We start from the raw sequence: 17,564 nt of genomic DNA, 5'->3' as shown, positions 1-17,564 counted from the left end.
AGTCCCCATGTTGAGCAGGAGCATGCAGAGTCTGCCCTACCCTTTCAGAGTCTAACTTACTTAAGGCACTTTTGGTTGTTCGAGCAAAAAAGGAAATTTATTTTCACAGTGAAGAATCCTTTTAGCTAACCCAAGGGAGGGTGGTATAACCATACCTCATCCCACGGGGAACTGCTGGGAGTGGAGCAGGCAGGCTCCAGCAGAGCTGCTCCAAGTTTGTGTCTGTTTCCTGTTTCTCCCTCGGGTCGGCTTCATGCCCGCCTGCCTCTCTGCTCAGTCAACTTTCTCTTACCTTCCTAGTTCAAGGCGGGATTGATGAGCCATCTTGAAAAGTTTCAGATTTCTGATGGTCATGTTATGGGTCAGGCATCCATCTGGTCAGCTGTCTTCAGGGACATACACAGCACACACAGGGCTGCGGGCCTGAACCATGCCCCAGAGAAGATTCTGCCACAGAGTTTATGGCCCCAGTTAAGGAGATGTTCTTTGATCACTTTTTATGACATTCTCTCCAAAGGTAGAGGTCAGAAAGCCAAATAAATACTAGTGTCTAGAGGAAAGGATTTTAGTCTACAGTCAAGACCTATGAATTTTGATGGGAAATAAATAAATTATATCTTTATTTTTGTAGATGTCCAATAAAATGCAGCATTTCTTTCACTTGTGAATGTAGTTCGAGTAGTATCTGTGACCACTTACCTATGGATACTATAGATATTTTCAGTTGACATTAGTTATTACAGATCTCTCAGAATATTGTTCATGCTCATCATTACTTCAAAACTCCAGTAGTTACTAGAATGACTGCTGGGTCTTTTCATTTAATGTGTGATAAAGAGGAATATATTGCTTTAAAATCTTTTGATCATTATTTAAAAAAAAAAAAATCAGTGTTCTGAGAAGAGCTCCATAAGTTTTACCAGATTGCCACTAGTTAGAAATGTACTACTCCCCCAAAATTTCTGGGTGGAATTGAGATTATAGTTTTCTTCTCTTTATGACTGTCATGATTCAACTGTTTTCTTTTTTTTTTTTTTAACTTTTAAGTTTTGGAATACATGTGCCGAATGTGCAGGTTTGTTACAGAGGTATACATGTGCAGGATTCAAATGCTTTCTAAAAGGAGTCTTCTAATTCCTTTCCAGTCTTCTCCACTCCTTACTTAGAACTTCTTTCTCCCTTTCAAGAAGCCCTACTTCCTTTTATGTTTTAATATCTAGTAATAGATTCCATTTTTGGTTTGTACTTTGCATAAATTATACATTCTTTGGAGCTAAAGATTCTAGATTATTATAATATTGAAAGTTAGAGATATGTCTAGATACAAAACCAGATCTTGGAACATAACCCCAGATGTAGAAGCACCATGTATTTTGCAAGCTTGTGTTTCTCAAGGTTAGAAATGATGAGACTCAGAATAAAGCTTACTTATGTCTACCCGGGCATTTTAAATGAAACTAGTTTTACTGAAAACTAGTCACATTGAAAATTACACTGTACAATAATGTAGCCTATTTCTAGCATTTAGTAAGAGCTCAGCAAAATCAATTAGAGTCATGAAAATATACGGGATACCTAGACCACTAATGTGCTGGGTTGGGGAGATACACCTTATGAAAGAAAAGTTCACAAAGTTTCAGTGTTACAGTAAAGCATTTCCTTTACATCAGAAATACTGATTTGTGAAGACTATCTGGAGGTTAATGCGTTTGAGAATACCAAATATGAACCATAATTCTTATCTAAAAACACACTCTATGCTAATTTCTTATAAAAGCCAGGCAGGGTGACATGTGTCTGTAATTACAGCACTTTGGGAAGCAGAGGTGGGAAGATCACTTGAGCCAAGGAGTTTAAGGCCAGCCTGGGCAATAGAGTGAGACCCACCCTGTCTCTGAAACAAATTCAGTTCATTCTTTTTTTTTTTTTTTTTTTAAAGACAGAGTCTTGCTCTGTTGCCTAGGCTGGAGGCAGAGTCACTGCTCACTACAGCCTCAACCTCCTGGGCTCAGCCTCTAGAGTAGCTGAGATTACAGCCATGTGCCACCACACCTGGCTATTTTTTGTATTGTTTTGTAGAGGTGGGGTTTCACCAAGTTGACTTGGCTGGTCTTAAACTCCTGGCCACCTTGGCCTCCCAAAGTGCTAGGTTTAGAGGTGAGAGCCACCATGCCCAGCCTCAGTTCATTCTTTCAAAGATGATTTTTAAATTTAGAAGTATTGAACTTCTCAAAAGTAACATTTTCTGCTTACCGTTAAGTTAATGGAAAGAGCCAAAACATTTAATTTTTCTTGTTTAAAGCACAGTCACTTGAAAAATCTGGTTTAACTTGTCTTTATGGTCATTAAATATTTTATGACACATGACAGGATTGATAATATTATAATAGATTCATTTTAGAAATGAAACAATTGACCATTAAATTTAGTTTCTATAAGAATATTCTTAGAGAAACACAAACAACCTGCTTTCAAACACTGTGTGCCCAGCTTTACATACTGTAATTGGGTTCCATGGACTCTGCCCTGAGGTTTGATCACCCAAGGCACTCATGGGTTGACAGTGTTGAGCATACAGTTATGCCCCAGTAGGATAGGTGATTTATTCTGGAATTCACTTGAATGTTGAAAACAAATTATTATTTATGTTACATACATGAAAAAACTCTTAGAAGCCACCACATTAAGTTTTGCTTTTAGTGGCTTATATTTCACAGGTTTAACAGGCTCTTTAACATTTTTTTTTGTAATCACGGGGATATGAGCAGATGTTATGAAAATCTTCTTATGGGAATTTTCAAACATGTAGGTCTTTTTAATGGCATGCCCTTCTGGCACTTATGTGAATTTCATGATAATTTTTGGTGTCCAACTGCTCTGAAACATACCGTGATACTAGGTTTGTACCATCCTTGCCGGAGCTCCTGTTCTGGAACCTGGGTATCTCCAAGGATAGCCCAGGATTCTTGCACTTTAAAGCCTGCTGCCTGTGGTTTACAACCAGGTAGGAAATTTTAAAAAGTAAAAAACAAAAAAAATGACAGGGTAGTTAGAGAATATTGCTGGCCTGGCTTCCGTCCCTCAGTGGGTCCCAGAGCCCAGGACCCGCTGGAGAGGAAGGGTCTGTCTCCTGCCCGGAGGTCTTCTAGTCTCTTGCTCAGAGGTCTCCCACTTCTCATCAGTTCTTGGGCTTGGGTGCCTAGGAGTTTCCTTCTTCCTCTTGAGGGCTGAGTTTATGGACTGCGGGAAGGAAAGGCGCTTTGCATCTTCATGCAAATGCAAGGCTTTCTCTGGAATTTCTACAGGTCCATCATTACAGATTTTAACCAGAAAAGCAAAATCAGTCCTTGCCGTACCATGCCTTGGCTCTGTTTCTAATGCACTGCAAGTATTTTATCAACATTGTCTACTTTTTAATTTGATTTATTTTGTATTTATTCATCATTTAATTTAATATTACATATACTGTTTGTCATGTCCTTGGCTTTCTTGTTTTTTTTTTCTGTTGCCCAGGCTGGAGTGCAGTGGCACAGTCCTGGCTCACTGTAACCTCTGCCTCCTGGGTTCAAGCGATTCTCCTGCTTCAGCCTCCCGATTATCTGGGACTACAGGTGTGTGCCACCACACCTGGCTTTTTGTTTTTTTAGTAGAGATGGGGCTTCACTGTGTTAGCCAGGATGGTCTTGATCTCCTGACCTTGTGATCCACCCTCCTCCACCTCCCAAAGTGCTGGGATTACAGGCGTGAGCCCCTGAGCCCGGCCTGTTTGTTTTTTAACAAATACTCTTGTACTCATGGTTTTCCTTGTTTTTGGAGTAATTCATTTTGCCACTTTTCTTAACCATTCTTCCCTAAAAATACCCTGTTAGGGCAGAGATTCCATTTGGCCTTTATTACTTTGGATTTGCCAAACAGAAGCAACAGAAGCAGTTGTATGTGTGGTCCTACATCACAAGGATTTTTAAGAAAGGTCATTTATAGATGATGGTTGTTGACACAGGAATGCTGTCCATTTAAAAAAGAGGAGAACATGAGTAAGACTCAAATTTACCGACGTAGAGATATTCGCACAAATTCAATGTGAGAGGCATAGGCTGTTAATCTGTGCTCTGGCCACATGTTTAGAACCTTCCTGTGGTGTGGATAAAAAGTCCTGTCACTGCTTGGTATTAAGGTGATAGGTGTTGCAGTTGATGCTTTGATATCTTCACATTTCTTATTGATAGGCTGACCATATAATTTATTGTCTAAACATAGACGGTTTTGAGAGTGAACAAGAGTGTTATTAATAATTATTCTAGAGCAATAGGAGTAAAGTGAGACTGTGTCTGTCAAGCTAGGATGTGTGATGACTTGACCTACTAACCACAGTTTTATAATTTCAGTATGCAGAGGGTAGGAGTCATGTGAAGATATTTATGCTTTCCAGTGGTCGTTTTTTTGGTTCACCTCTAACTTGAATAAAATGATGCTTGAGTCAATCCAGGATGCATAAAGGCATGGACAGTTAGACAAGAAGAGTGGGCACAGGACTGTCGCTGAGTCAGCAGCTCCCGTCAGTGGTGGTCTCTTTGAAAACAGACCTACAGCACATTCGAAGAAGCCCCCTCCCGTAGCCTGGAGTGGCCGAATCGCTCATTTTGCGTGTGAGCTAAGTGTGACTTGAGCCCTGGATCCGGATTTGTCAGCCCTCAGAACCTGGCTTGCATCCTGCCTTTCTTTACAAGAGCTCAGAAGGGGGTCTTTGTATTCCCCCCACCCCCGCAGAAGCGCAGACCGGAGGGTGGTGAGAAAACCTTTGTCCCTACCTTCCCCTTTGGAGTGAGGGATGAGTTTTGGTCATAGTCCCCTGCTGCTCTGGGCCAGCATGTCAGTGTCCCATCCTGCCACCCGCCCCGCCTTGGGCGCCACCCCCACCTTTGTGGATCTGGTATCTCACAATGGAGAGAGAAATCCTGTTTAGCTGGATACCCTGTGACATCTTTACCAAATGCTAGATTCAAACATATGGTGAAGTTAGAGGAATCGTTTTGTTATTTGTTCTTAATTATTCTGTAATGCTACGTTACAATTTTAAAACTATTTTAAAATAAAAATGTATTATTTTTACTTTTTCTGCCCTCAAAATTCTTCAGTAGCATAAATATTTAAAGAAACAAATCCATAAAACTTTTTTTTCTTAAAAATCTGTATTTTTAATTAATTAATTTTTTTTTTTGAGATGGAGTCTCGCTCTGTGGCCCAGGCTGGAGTACAATGGTGCGATATGGGCTCACTGCATCCTCCACCTCCCGAGTTCAAGTTATTCTTCTGTCTCAGCCTCCCAAGTAGCTGGGACTACAGGTGCATGTCACCACGCCTGGCTAATTTTTGTATTTTTAGTAGAGACCTCATGATCCGTCAGCTTTGGCCTCCCAAAGTGTTGGGATTACAGGCATGAGCCACTGCACCTGGACTTTTTGTTTTTGAGACAGGGTCTCACTCTTGCCCAATTTGGAGCAGTGGCACAATCACTGCTCTCTGCAGCCTCAAACTCCCAGGCTGAAGCAATCCTCCTGCCTCAGCCTCCTGAGTAACTGGGACTATAGGCACGCATCACCTGGCCCAGCTAATTTTTTGATTTTTTTTTCTTTTTCTTTTTTTTTTTTGGTAGAGATGCAGTTTCACTATTTTTCACAGGCTGATCTCGAACTCCTGGGCTCGAGCCATCCTCCCGTCTCAGCCTCCCAAAGTGCTGGAATTATAGGCATGAACCACCAGACCCAGCCTCAATCTGGAATTTTACACATATTTTAAGTTCACTTGATTTTTGAAGCTGTGCTGGCTAAATTAGTGATTAACTGGCTGGGTGCGGTGGCTCATGCCTGTAATCCCAACACTCTGGAAAGAGGCTGAGGTGGGTGGATCACCTGAGGTCAGGAGTTAGAGATCAGCCTGGCCAACATGGTGAAACTCCATCTCTACTAAAAAATACAAAAATTAACTGGGTGTGGTGGCACACGCCTGTAGTACTAGCTACTCAGGAGGCTGAGGCAGGAGAGTCGCTTGAACGCAGGAGGTGGAGATTGCAGTGAGCTGGGATCGTGCCACTGTACTCCAGCCTGGGCAACAGAGCGAGACTCTGCCTCAAATAAGAATAACAATAGTGATCAACTGTAATACAGACGTGGCAAATCCTGTGCATTGTATTCCCTAGTTTTCTGGCACAACCTCTTAAAGTAACCTAGATCAAAAGCTGGTTACATGCTGGTGTTTTCAGTCTCTGTGGCCTGAATTTCCAAACCGATCATTAGCTGCTGCCTGGAGCTTCCTATTCTCATTAGATTTAAAAAGATTATTTCGAAGGGAATGGGGCAATAAATAAATAAATAAATAACTGACTTGACCACTTTTGAAAAAAATTGCTAAGAGAATTGTGTGAAATGAATGCTGTTAGTGTTTTTGAATAAATAAGGATGGTTTGCTTTCTAAAGAATATAACCTACCTTGTTCCTTTGTAAGAATCTCATTTTTAACTTAAAATTTAAAAGGCAGACCATAATCTTTGAATATGAAAATACAGGCCAGACACAGTGGCTCATGCTATCAGCAAGTGAGAAGATTGCTTGAGGCCAGGAATTTGAGACCAGTCTGGGCAACATGGCAAGATCCCATCTCTACAAAAAAATAAAAATAAAAAATAAGCTGGTGTGGTGGCAGGCACCTGAAGTCCTAGCTACTGAGAAGGCTGAGGTGGGAGGATCTCTTGAGCCCAGGAGTTTGAAGTTGCAGTGAGCTCTGATTGTACCACTGAACTTCAGCCTGGGTGACAGGGTGAGTGGTCCCATGTCCCCCAGTGCCCCCACAAAAAAAATGATGAAATATAGGTAGAGAAGTAGGCAGTAATTTTCTCCTGAAATTTATGAATTGAGTTGGCTTATTTTCTATATATACTAAAATGTTTAATTTTTGTCTAGGGAAATCCTCCAGAAAAAAAGTTAAGGAATAAAGAGCATGCAAGAAAATTGTGTTCATAAACATTCACATTTAGAATTTTTCTTGTTTCCATTATATGGATTATTAAAAATAACAATGGGATGCTACAGTGTATTTTCTGTATTTTTTAGGCTCTTAACTTTCTGTAGGACATTCAGCTAACATCGCAGACTTAAAAATAAATAAACAACATCTTATTTAAGGGATATAGAATAGCTGTTGGTAATTTCTATAGATATTGTCTTATTCTTGGATGCCTTAAAGTGTGTTAGAGAACCATGAAAAGCAAATGTCCTTCTAGATACTGGCCTGCTTGAAAATTTGTTAGTGCTTCTCTAAAGGTTTTGGGATTTGTTGAAACTAACATTGTGGTGGGGCTGCTTCACCCCAGCTCAGACCAGTCTGTTAAAGCTAGTTACCTGTTACCATCATCTGGTGTTTGCTGCCTGGGGGGGGTCCCTGGCACTGTCTGTTAGAATTTCATAGTCATTCTGTGGTTTGCCCAATCTCAGAATCTGTGATGGCCCTCATGCCAGCTTGTGGAGGGTTGTGGGCAAGCCTGTGATGGATGTGGAGCATTTCTGGGGGGTTGAAGTCTGTGAGATGGCACATGGGACAACTCACACAGGACCTGTGTCAGCGGTTGCCCCCAGGCAGCTGCACTGCAGAAATCCCTTGAGGGCCATTTCAGTGTCCTGAAAACCCTGACTGCCCCTGCTTGACTTATAGACCAATGTCTGGCGTCTGTAAAGGTGGATTAGAGGATCACGGTAAAGTTCAGAGTCTGGAGTGGATGGCAGGAGAAAGAAGAGAAAGTCTGAAGACCACATGGTGGCCTGCTTAGGCTCTTTCGCATCTCCACTTTCCCTCACTGTTCCAGTAGTTTCCACACTCCACACTGATGTGGGTCCAGAATTCTAGGTCTGACCTCATAGAACTCTCCAGAATATTTAGTCTTGTGTTTTTAATCTCCTTCTCCCCACCCCATCCTCCCTGACTTTTATTTAATAAATTAATATTTTGAATATAAACACAACTTCTCATTGAATTTCATGTTACTACTTTTAGTTCTTCCTGTTGAAATCTTTGGATGATATTTTTTCTTTTTATCCAACACAGTAATGATGTCTCTGAGCTGTGTGGCCTGAAGATTTGATAAATGTGACTTCTCTATGTTATTCCTCAGGAGCAAACTCCTCTGGGAAGTGGGAAGGACCCCGGCTCCACTGCCAGGCTCAGGGAGAGACAGTGCATGTTCTCCTATTTGGTAGAACAACTTGTTACTTCTCTGCTGGTTCCCTCCTTAGCTCAGAGAGCATCTTGGTCCCCTGGATCTTAATGTTAGTCTTTGGCTCATTCTTTACAGATGCTGCAAGGGACAAATTTATATCTGATAGAAATTGTTGTCAGAGTGTGGGTGGAATAGCAGAGTTTTAGAAATGATTGCCTTATCAAATACAGTGTAGTTTCTTCTTGCCCAAAGACATAGCTAAAATTCTTTCTCATGATAACACACATGACTCAATGACAGTATCAATTCTGTGCCTTTATTTTGTGAAGATCAAAGTGATAAAAATTAGAAATTTACGTGTAGGAGCTTGGTCTTTAAGAAAATGCCATTACTTATTACACTTGATGTACTTTTTATCTGATAAAATCTCATGATTTGTTCTTCTTTCTAAGACATGATCTTTTGGAATATTCACCAGTCTTTGAGAATTCACTTAGTTTCTTCTGACACGTGAAGTGTTCCCTAGGTATGAATTCAGAGTTCTGATGATTTTTAAAAATTCTTTCCTGATTTTCCAGAGAATTCCTAAGGAAAACTGGACCAAATACAGCAGAGACCTGCCACTTTGCTGTGCACTTTGTCCTAGAGCAAGGGTGACAGCTGAAGGCATTTCGTGCCCCTGCCTCCAGCCTGGCTGTGGTGCCTTGTCCTTCGTGCCCCTTTTCCTCTGAGCTGAGCCAGGGCCCCATCTTTTTCCACAGGCCTCCAGGCAGCAGCAGGTAGACGACAGTGCACCTCTAGGATGGGCCAGCTGCTCCACTAGCTGGGCAGGTGGGGTCTTCATTAGGGTTCAGAGGGACACCTGTTCCTCCCGGCTTCCTGGGGCTAACTCTTTAGCACAGGTAGGTGTATTCCTACTGGCCTAGACTATCACAGAAGCCTCAGCGAGGCTTTCCTTCCTTTCCCTCTGTTGAAAGTCTCTGAACTGCAGTTCTGCGGGACGTGTTCTGCCCTGGGTAGTCATTTTTTGTGACTTTTCTCCATCAGCAAGACTGTGATGTAAGCGGGGGGCTTTTCTCTCCCTTCCTTTAATAAAAAGGTATGCAGTAAATTTAGATATGTTTACACAATGAAAAAACATGTCCTTGGAGACTTGTTGTTTTAAAAGATGCTTAAGAGGGAACAGTTTATTAAAGCACTCTTTCGGAAAATTTGTTTCATCCCCTAAGAATTTAAACAAATAGTTTAAAGTATTACTTTCTTTGACTAATAATTGAAAACAACAAACTCTCCCTTTCTTCCCTGGAAAAAAAAAAGGCTCTAAAGAAACTCTAATTAAAAAAAGAAAAAACAAAAAAGAAGTCAGCTCAGTCTCATTATCCCCCCTCCGTAATGGGGTTGGTTTCAGTTTCAGACTTGGAACAAAACTTTCTGTGCTGTTTCCCCACCTCCCGTTTGCCGAAAAGTGTTTGTCGTGGAGGGAAGGCACAGGCCACTGTTTCAGTGTGCCGACTGCTCGCTGCCCATTTGAGATCTCTAGAGGTTGTTTCTTGGTGTTCTGAGATCCGGACGGACACTGCTAACTGTTAACCTTCGGCAAATAGTGGCTGTTCTACTTCAGTATTATTTTCATGGTAACCATTAAAAAAATGAATTAATTACCCAAGAGGACATGGCTTCTAAGGGAAAGATGGATCCCAGACTTTAAAAAAAAAACAGCGCAGCTCCTATTTTGGCTCTCTGACGTGTGGCCTCAGAGTTTCTCTAGGAGGACGGCTGGTTGACCTTGACCTCAGAACTCCAAGGCCAGATGAGCAGCCATCCCAGAGAATGCTGTGTGTTGGGATGGTTGGGTGCCATATCTGCTGAAAATCCAGCTGCTAGTAATTAGATGCCTTATAGAATTCATCCTATGGGGATTTAGAAATGTGTTTGTTAAAAGAGCTTTGCTGCTCAGCTTAGCAACAGCGGTTATGTTTTGAGAGCTGAGGGGAGCATTGTGCGCTGTTTGTGTATCTGCTCAGCAAAATCACAGTGGGAAGCTGCTGAAATGATGTGCCCCAAGGCTGCAAGGCCACCCTTGTCCCATGGTCTCTGTCCAGTAGTGGGATCACAGCTTCCTTTCTGCAAGGTGCCCTCACTCTGCTAAAGGCACTGGCAGTGTTGTTGAGACTTGGAGCATAACATTTTTAGAAAATAATACTGAGCAAACGATAAAACTCCAGTGGACTGGAAAAGTGTTTGCATTTGCTTTGTATTAGCCTCTAGTGCACTTCAGGACTTCATTGCTATGGACAAATCTAATTTCCCTTGCTAATTGTTTATGTCCTCATATGAACGCCACATATTCTTAGAGGAAAGAGTGCATCTCAGCATCTTTTGAATGCTCTTGATATAAAGTCTTATTGTAAAACACTTGTTCTAGTGTGTTTCTTTCCAGTACATACTCTGTGTAGTTTTTGGTGTTTCAGAAAAAAAATTAAGTTAGGTCAGTGGGTGTGAGGGTAGATGCCTCTTGGGTCTGGAGCCATTGCTGAGCTTCCCTCCTGGCGTCTGTACTCTAATCTAATGCGAGTGCAGTCCTGCTGCTCACTAATCACATTGAGTGTTCTCACTCCTTACGCAGAATAGGGCTCCTCCTTGGAGCAGCATGCTCGGTGCAGTACCTGTGCCAGTCTTGGGCGGACATCACCAATACCTCTTTATTTGGGTCCATCTCAGTCGTCCGGGACTCATGGACAGTTTTAGGATTTTCCTAAAACTCATGTGGACTGCCATATCTCAAAGTGATTCTGAATCCTGAACATCTGGGCATTTCCACTCTCCCCATAAAATTGATACCGCCCCCCGCCCCGCCCCACCCCATTCTCTCTCTCCTTTCCTTCTTGTCCCTTATAAAGGCTAATAGTGGGTGTTCTCACCCTTGAAGTCAGAACAGTGAAAGTTCTGGAGGATTACACAAGCACTTGGTCCTATTTTTTTTTCACCAAAATTGAATCCTGAAAACTCCTGATGGCAGACTGAAAGGTGAATACTTAACATGAATGGCACAGTTCTTCCAGAGCCTAACTGGATGAGTACCCTTTGCATGGCTGTGGTGAAAAACGTGCCCAGCACAGTTGTTAAACATGTCTGCTGGCTCTGAGTGGGCTCCCAGGCCCAGATTGGCCACACACGCACTGGGGCTGGCTGGGCCTGCCTTTGCTTAGGCAGAGGTGGCTCCTGGCGGAAGAGCAGGAGAAACTGGGGCAGCTGTTCTCAGGCCAAATGCAAAGGATAGGGTAGAGAGAGGGGCCGAAGGACGAGTGGAAATGATGGGGAGAAGACAGAGGAAAAAAAGGCCAAATTGCTAGGACAGTAGTGGGTGAGTGACGTTCAGACTTGGCTTGCCCCTCTTATAAATGGGTTGATTTATCTCATTTGTAAAGTGAAATGGACAGATGTGAGTCCTTGGTGACTCATTGGAGCTTCTCAAACCTTACCCAGGGGACAGCCTAGTTATGGGTTGTGGACATTGGATGGGGTGAGGAGTGTGGAGTTTTTCATCTTTCAATCTGAGAAGACTGTTTTGCAGTTTTGAGTACGTCAGCCAGTGAAGAACTGTAAAAAAGGCTGATTTTTAGTCATGCCTAGTAATTGTTTTCAGAATATTTTTCTAGGCGGCTGGAGACAAGGGTGTTTTGAATAGCTTGTTAAACAGACTTTTAAGAGGTACACCCAATTAGCACTACTAAGTAGGTATTTAGATGTTGCCCGGATTCATGGGACTTTGCTGGAAAATAAATTGCAAACTTGAGTCAAGTGTGATATTTTAAACTAGCTTTTGGTCCTTAAAACCACTTTGCTTGAGTTGGAGACAGCCAGCTTCTCCCTTGTTTTTCTTGCCTGGTCACCAGGCTTTTGAGCTCTAGGCTGGCCTCCCCAACACTCAAACATATTCCTTTTATAGAAGTAAAAGTACCTGGCCTCCATGATGTGTAACTCTGAGTCATCCAGTGGATGTTAACTCCAAAAACATTCTTCAAGAGACTTTTTCCATTTTGTTCCAGAGCACAGTCTAAATTTGGACTCATTGGCAAGGGAAGTGAAAGGCCCCAATAGAACCCTTCTGGTCGCTGCCTTCTTTGAGTTGCCGTTGTGGGTGGGCAGGGACAGCCTTACCTGCACAGAGGCTCTGGGTTTCTTGCATTCCTTTCTGAATGAGTCGGCCTCTCATTTGCACATATGTTAGTGACCATTTCTAATGATTGAGACTCTTGGGCACAGTGCCTCATGGTTTTGTAATGCTAGTGTGAACCAATATCCTATTCCCATGGTGAGTAATGTTATATTAATGTTTAGTAGTATCTGGGCAAATTAGATAGAGCATGAGTGCTTGGTAACACCAAGATATGTAAACGTGGGGAAGTCGTGGGATGAGAAAGTTACTTGTCCAGAGCAGCCTAAACTGATGAATGAGAATCTGATGCTAGTATTTTAGGGAATGTCAGTTTTGGTCTCTCTCATATGTCTAATTATAGTGTCAACTACAATACACTGATAAGTACTAAAATGTATTATATTTTCCCCCCACTCCTCTATTTCAAATTGTAGTGTACAGCATTAACAAGGACTGCAGATCTAATGCCCAGCCACCAGCTAATGAGCGAGAAGGATTTTTACGAAAAAGCAGAAGTTGCCAGATGGTTTTTGTTGTTTTGTTTTGTGTTCTTGGTGGTTGGGACTCGAAGGTACAGAGATAATTGCCAGTCCTTCTGTATTACTGAGAAATTGTAAACATCTGTGTTGTGGGCTTTGTTTATTTTTATTCCCTGCAGTCCTTAACAGGATATCTGCCCGGTAATTGACTCTCAGTCAGAGAGTACCTTTGACTCTTTTTTTGAAAATCATTGTATCAAGGAATGTGTCTAAAAGTCACAGGCCATCCTGTTTAATCTAAATAAGTTACATTTCTTCTGTTTGTAGATTTTTGAACCTAAGAGCAAAAGCGAATATTTGTAACAAAATTTTACAGATGAATTTTTAAGTAGATACCACATAAAGGTCCAATTAAGCAAAACTTGATACGAATGTCTATTTTATGTGAAGTACTCTAAGTGATTATTGTTATTCAGGTGTTACATCCTGTGGAGTTTCTTGATTATTAAAGTAATGTATTTGCTTACAAAACAATGACAAAGTGAGACATATGGGAAGAGAGGAAGGAATTATTAACATAATAAGAGAAGGGGCTTTCTTACGGGGATAAGTATGTTTTTCACTGAAGTTTTTATTTGTTCTGTCATTGAGCCAATCTTTATTGAGTTAGAAGCAGACTCTGCTCTATTAAATTTGCTGATAGGACACCTGGATGTCTTTGCTTTTCTTCTTGCCAGCTGAGGAGTTAGACTAGAATAACTTCAAGATGGGCTGTAATTTTGGAATAGTGAACAGAGGTTTTATGATATCCACTGGTGTTTTGTCACATCTGCCAGGTTACCCAAAACAGAAACTTTGAAAACCATTTTTATGGAAAGGACAAATTGTGTACTTGGAGCTCTGGGCTGAATATTTTGTGATGTGGTTTTCAAGTGCTCTTATAATAATTATAATGCCAGCTAATTGTCCTTACGTGTCAGTGCTGCCATGTACTGTTCTGATTGCCTGTATTACTTATTTAATAAATGTACTAGTATCTCCATTTTACAGATGAGGAAACTGAGCTGCAGAGAGATTGGTTAAGTAGCTTGGAGTACAGAGTGGGTTAAGGGATGGAGTGGTTTGAACCTAGTTCTTGGGCCATTCTCTTAACCACTTGTTAACTAAAGAATAGAGTAGACAGGAGTATAATTTAACACAAGTTGTCTTTTATATGACTTATAAAATTAGCTCCGTGGGTTTATTTTCCATGCCTTATACATACTAAAGTTATGAAAAGTGTTTCTATTTTTGAATGATTTTCCTTTCCTTATTTTCATTGTTTTTCCCTGCACCATTGCTGATAACCTTACAAATAAGGATTGTGAAAGACAGGAGAAAGATAAGCATGCCAGTCATAAGTTTTGATTCTATACAATTTTCCTCTTTTTCCAAATTGATACTTTTCAGCTATCCCACTGTAATTCCTCACTGCTGTCCAGGTTTATCCCATGCATCAAATTCTGTGGTTTTTAGTGTAGTTTCCTGCCTTTTAGCATGGAAACTTTTGGGTGAGGAGAATATGGTGATGTAGTTCAAGTTGAAATACTAGGATATGAGTACTTTTACAAGCCCATAGACTGTGTGCACATTAACTATGCTTTTAGCAGTTGAGCTTTGGTTCATTGTAGTGAAATGCTTTTCCATGAGTAATTCTTGAATGCTGGTGTTCGTTTTTACCACAGATGTTACAAGTTGGCCATGGCTCTCTGTTGAAAAACGCATACAAATTGCCAGTTTGGTGTAAGCAGTAAGAAATCACATTGCTTTTTAATTGTATTTATTTCTATTTTTAATATTTGAGCTTTAAAATATTGTAGTAGTATTGTAAAAATGCATCTATTTATAAAGTTATCCTGCACTAAGCCTAAGCTGTAATGAGGATATTGGTACATGACTGTCCTGTACTTTTAGTGTTTGTCTACTTTTCAATACGTGTAAGACTTTGATGTTTCTGTCTCCATGGTTTGATGAAGTACTTAATACCATGAATACTATATTTATTATCAAATTTTGAATGAAATCACTATCCTAAATACAAGTGAAATGTTTTTGAAATTTTCATCACCTCTGAAACACCCACTATTTCTGTAGAATTGGATTGAGGAGGGTGGAAGGAAGGGTTAATCCCTCAAAATACAAATTAGCAGTTCCTTTTTATCATAAAGTAAATGTGTGGCATGGGAGAATGTGTTGGATAATTCTCATCTTAGGTTGTACATATATGACCAAGGCACTGGATAAATTCATATGTGAGTGTAGTTTATTTTCATGCTCTTTGGAATGTATTTAGTATTGTTTCTGCCAGTCTAAGCCTTAAAAAGGTCTGTAGCTCATTTGGGGTTGCTGCAATCTGAGGAGCTGCTGTTCTGAATGTCTTTGTTTTATTTTAACTTTTTTTTTTCTTCCCAAGATGGGATCTTGCTATATTGCTCAGGCTAGAGTGTGGTGGCCTGATCATAAAACTCACTGCAGCCTTGACATCCTGGGCTCAAGCTGTCCTCTTGTCTCAGCTTCCCCAGCAGCTGGAACTATAGGTGCATGCCAGCATGCCCAGCTAATTTTTTATTTTTTTGTAGAGATGGGGTGTTGCTATGTTGTCCAGGCTGATCTCAAACTCCTAGGCTCAAGCACTTTTCCTGTCTGGCCTTCCCAAAGTGCTGGGATTACTGGTGTGAGCCACTGTGCCTGGCCCTATGTATCTTCAGAAGATCATTCATATCTGGCACAGACAGTTGACCTTTTTTGAGTCAACAGAGCCGGTTTGCATAGGAGATAGTAAGTGGGTCTATGGAGATTGAAAGTTACAGGTTCCATTTAGTAGAGGCTACTAGTTTTTGAAGAGAGAGGGAGAAAGTGATACCAAAGGGATTGCTTCCTCAGTGCCCCTGGCCACTGCTCATGTGGTGCCAGGCAAGAGGGTGGACTGCAGGGGCAGGCCAGTCCAGTTTAGCGGCACAGCCACTCAGTGAGCAGGAGTCTTTGTGGAAGGAAAGTTGAGACGATGACAGAGCTAACAGCAAACTCAGACAATCTGAAAAAGAAAAGAAAAAATCCAGAAAAATTCACGTATGCAAATGCAAATATTTATAACTATTTTCGGTAAATCCCTTTGTTCATGAGAAATCATTTACAAAATATGTGTGTGCAAGCTAAGTCTATTCTTGTAAAGAAATCTGAGTCAGTCTGAGGAGATTGCAGTTGGCGCTGTGGAAGCATCATGCTTGTGGCTGTTCCTGCCTGTTGAAATGATTCAGGCCCATGACATTTCTGTGTAAAGGATGCTTTAATTTGTCTTCTCCGACTGCCCCTTACTCACTTGAAGACAGACTCATATGCCTGGGGCAGTGACTTGCAGAGCTTCTAGTCCTTTGCTCAAACTGTCCTATCTTGGAAGAGCTGACTAAATGTAAAAAAATTCCACCTCAAAAAGAAGTGAATGGCTGGTGTGATCTCCTCAGAAGAATCTCAGGACAAATTTACATACACACCCCTTCATCTGACACCTGTGGCTTTGAAGGAGAAAGCCAGATAACACTGTGGGATGGTCATTTAATCAGTTTGTATCCACACAAATGCATACAGGATTTCCCTCATGCAATAGGTAATGAGACCCTCCCCTGAGATTAATATGTATATATAATTAATAACTAGCCCAGCATGTTCTCCGGAAGGGCAGTGGCAGGAGAAATATCACAGCCTCTGCCCTGACCTGCCCAGTGTCTTTATTCTCGGTGCAGTCCTTGATAGGAGGGACATGGGACGTGTGGCTCACAGAATGTTGACCAGCAGCCCCGTTCATTGCATGGCTGGATCTGGTTCCCACCTAGTGGGTCAAGGCTGGTATATTAAAGTTCTGATGTTATTTCTCAAAAAGACCAATTTACCTAGTCAGAGCATGTATATATAAGTGTGTGTGTGTATATAGCATTCTATATTCACAAACATTAAGTGATTTTTCTAGGACTTAAGAGAAAGTAAAGGCCAGGCAGGCACAGTGGCTGCATCTGTAATCCCAGTGCTTTGGGAGGCTGAGGCAAGAAAACTGCTCAAGATCAGGAGTTTAAGACCAGCCTGGGTAGCATAGCTAGACTCTGCCTCTACAAAAAGCACGAATACATGAGCTGGCCATGGTGGCACATGCCTTTAGTTCCAGCTGTGCCACTCCATACAGTCCAGCCTGGGTGACAGAGCAAGACCCTGTTTCGCAAGACCCTGTTTCTTTAAAAAACAAAACAAAACAAAAAACAAAACAGGGAAGAAGTAGTAGTAGTACATCTTTTACCACTGTTGTTAGAATGGGCACAGCAAACTGTCCACTTATTTTCATCGTTAACATATGTAAAGTAATTTATGTTATTTTCTTACAGAAGTGATTCAAATCATAGGTAAAGTGAATAGGGCAGTTGGCTCTGATAAAGTTGACAGTAATCAGAACTTAAAGAAGTAAGCCATTGTCGGTCAGGAAAATTGCAGACTGGAAAAGATAATTATTAGTGAAGAGTTCTTGTGGTTCTTAGTAAATTATCTTCCTGAACCTAGTGGCTCTGCTCCTTCGCCATATAAAACTCTGATTTTGTTGATTAACATTTTGGTATTCAATAACAACTCTAAATGGCTCATTTATTGTTTCATGTTTTCTATTTTATACCAAACAAATTAGGAGATGTGGGCATATCAA

General features: G+C 41.2%; 1 protein-coding gene across 7 annotated transcripts in view; it reads left to right on the top strand.

The window, feature by feature from the left end:
* The window catches only part of TRIO (trio Rho guanine nucleotide exchange factor), a 376,037-nt gene that overhangs the window by 32,979 nt on the left and 325,494 nt on the right, over positions 1 to 17,564 (top strand). The gene's annotated exons all lie outside the window — the stretch shown is intronic.

Source organism: Callithrix jacchus, chromosome 2 (assembly GCF_049354715.1).
Source record: "Callithrix jacchus isolate 240 chromosome 2, calJac240_pri, whole genome shotgun sequence".
NCBI classification, from domain to species: Eukaryota; Metazoa; Chordata; class Mammalia; order Primates; family Cebidae; genus Callithrix; species Callithrix jacchus.
Note: the sequence above shows the minus strand (reverse complement) of the source record. Positions and strands in the feature narration are given on the sequence as shown.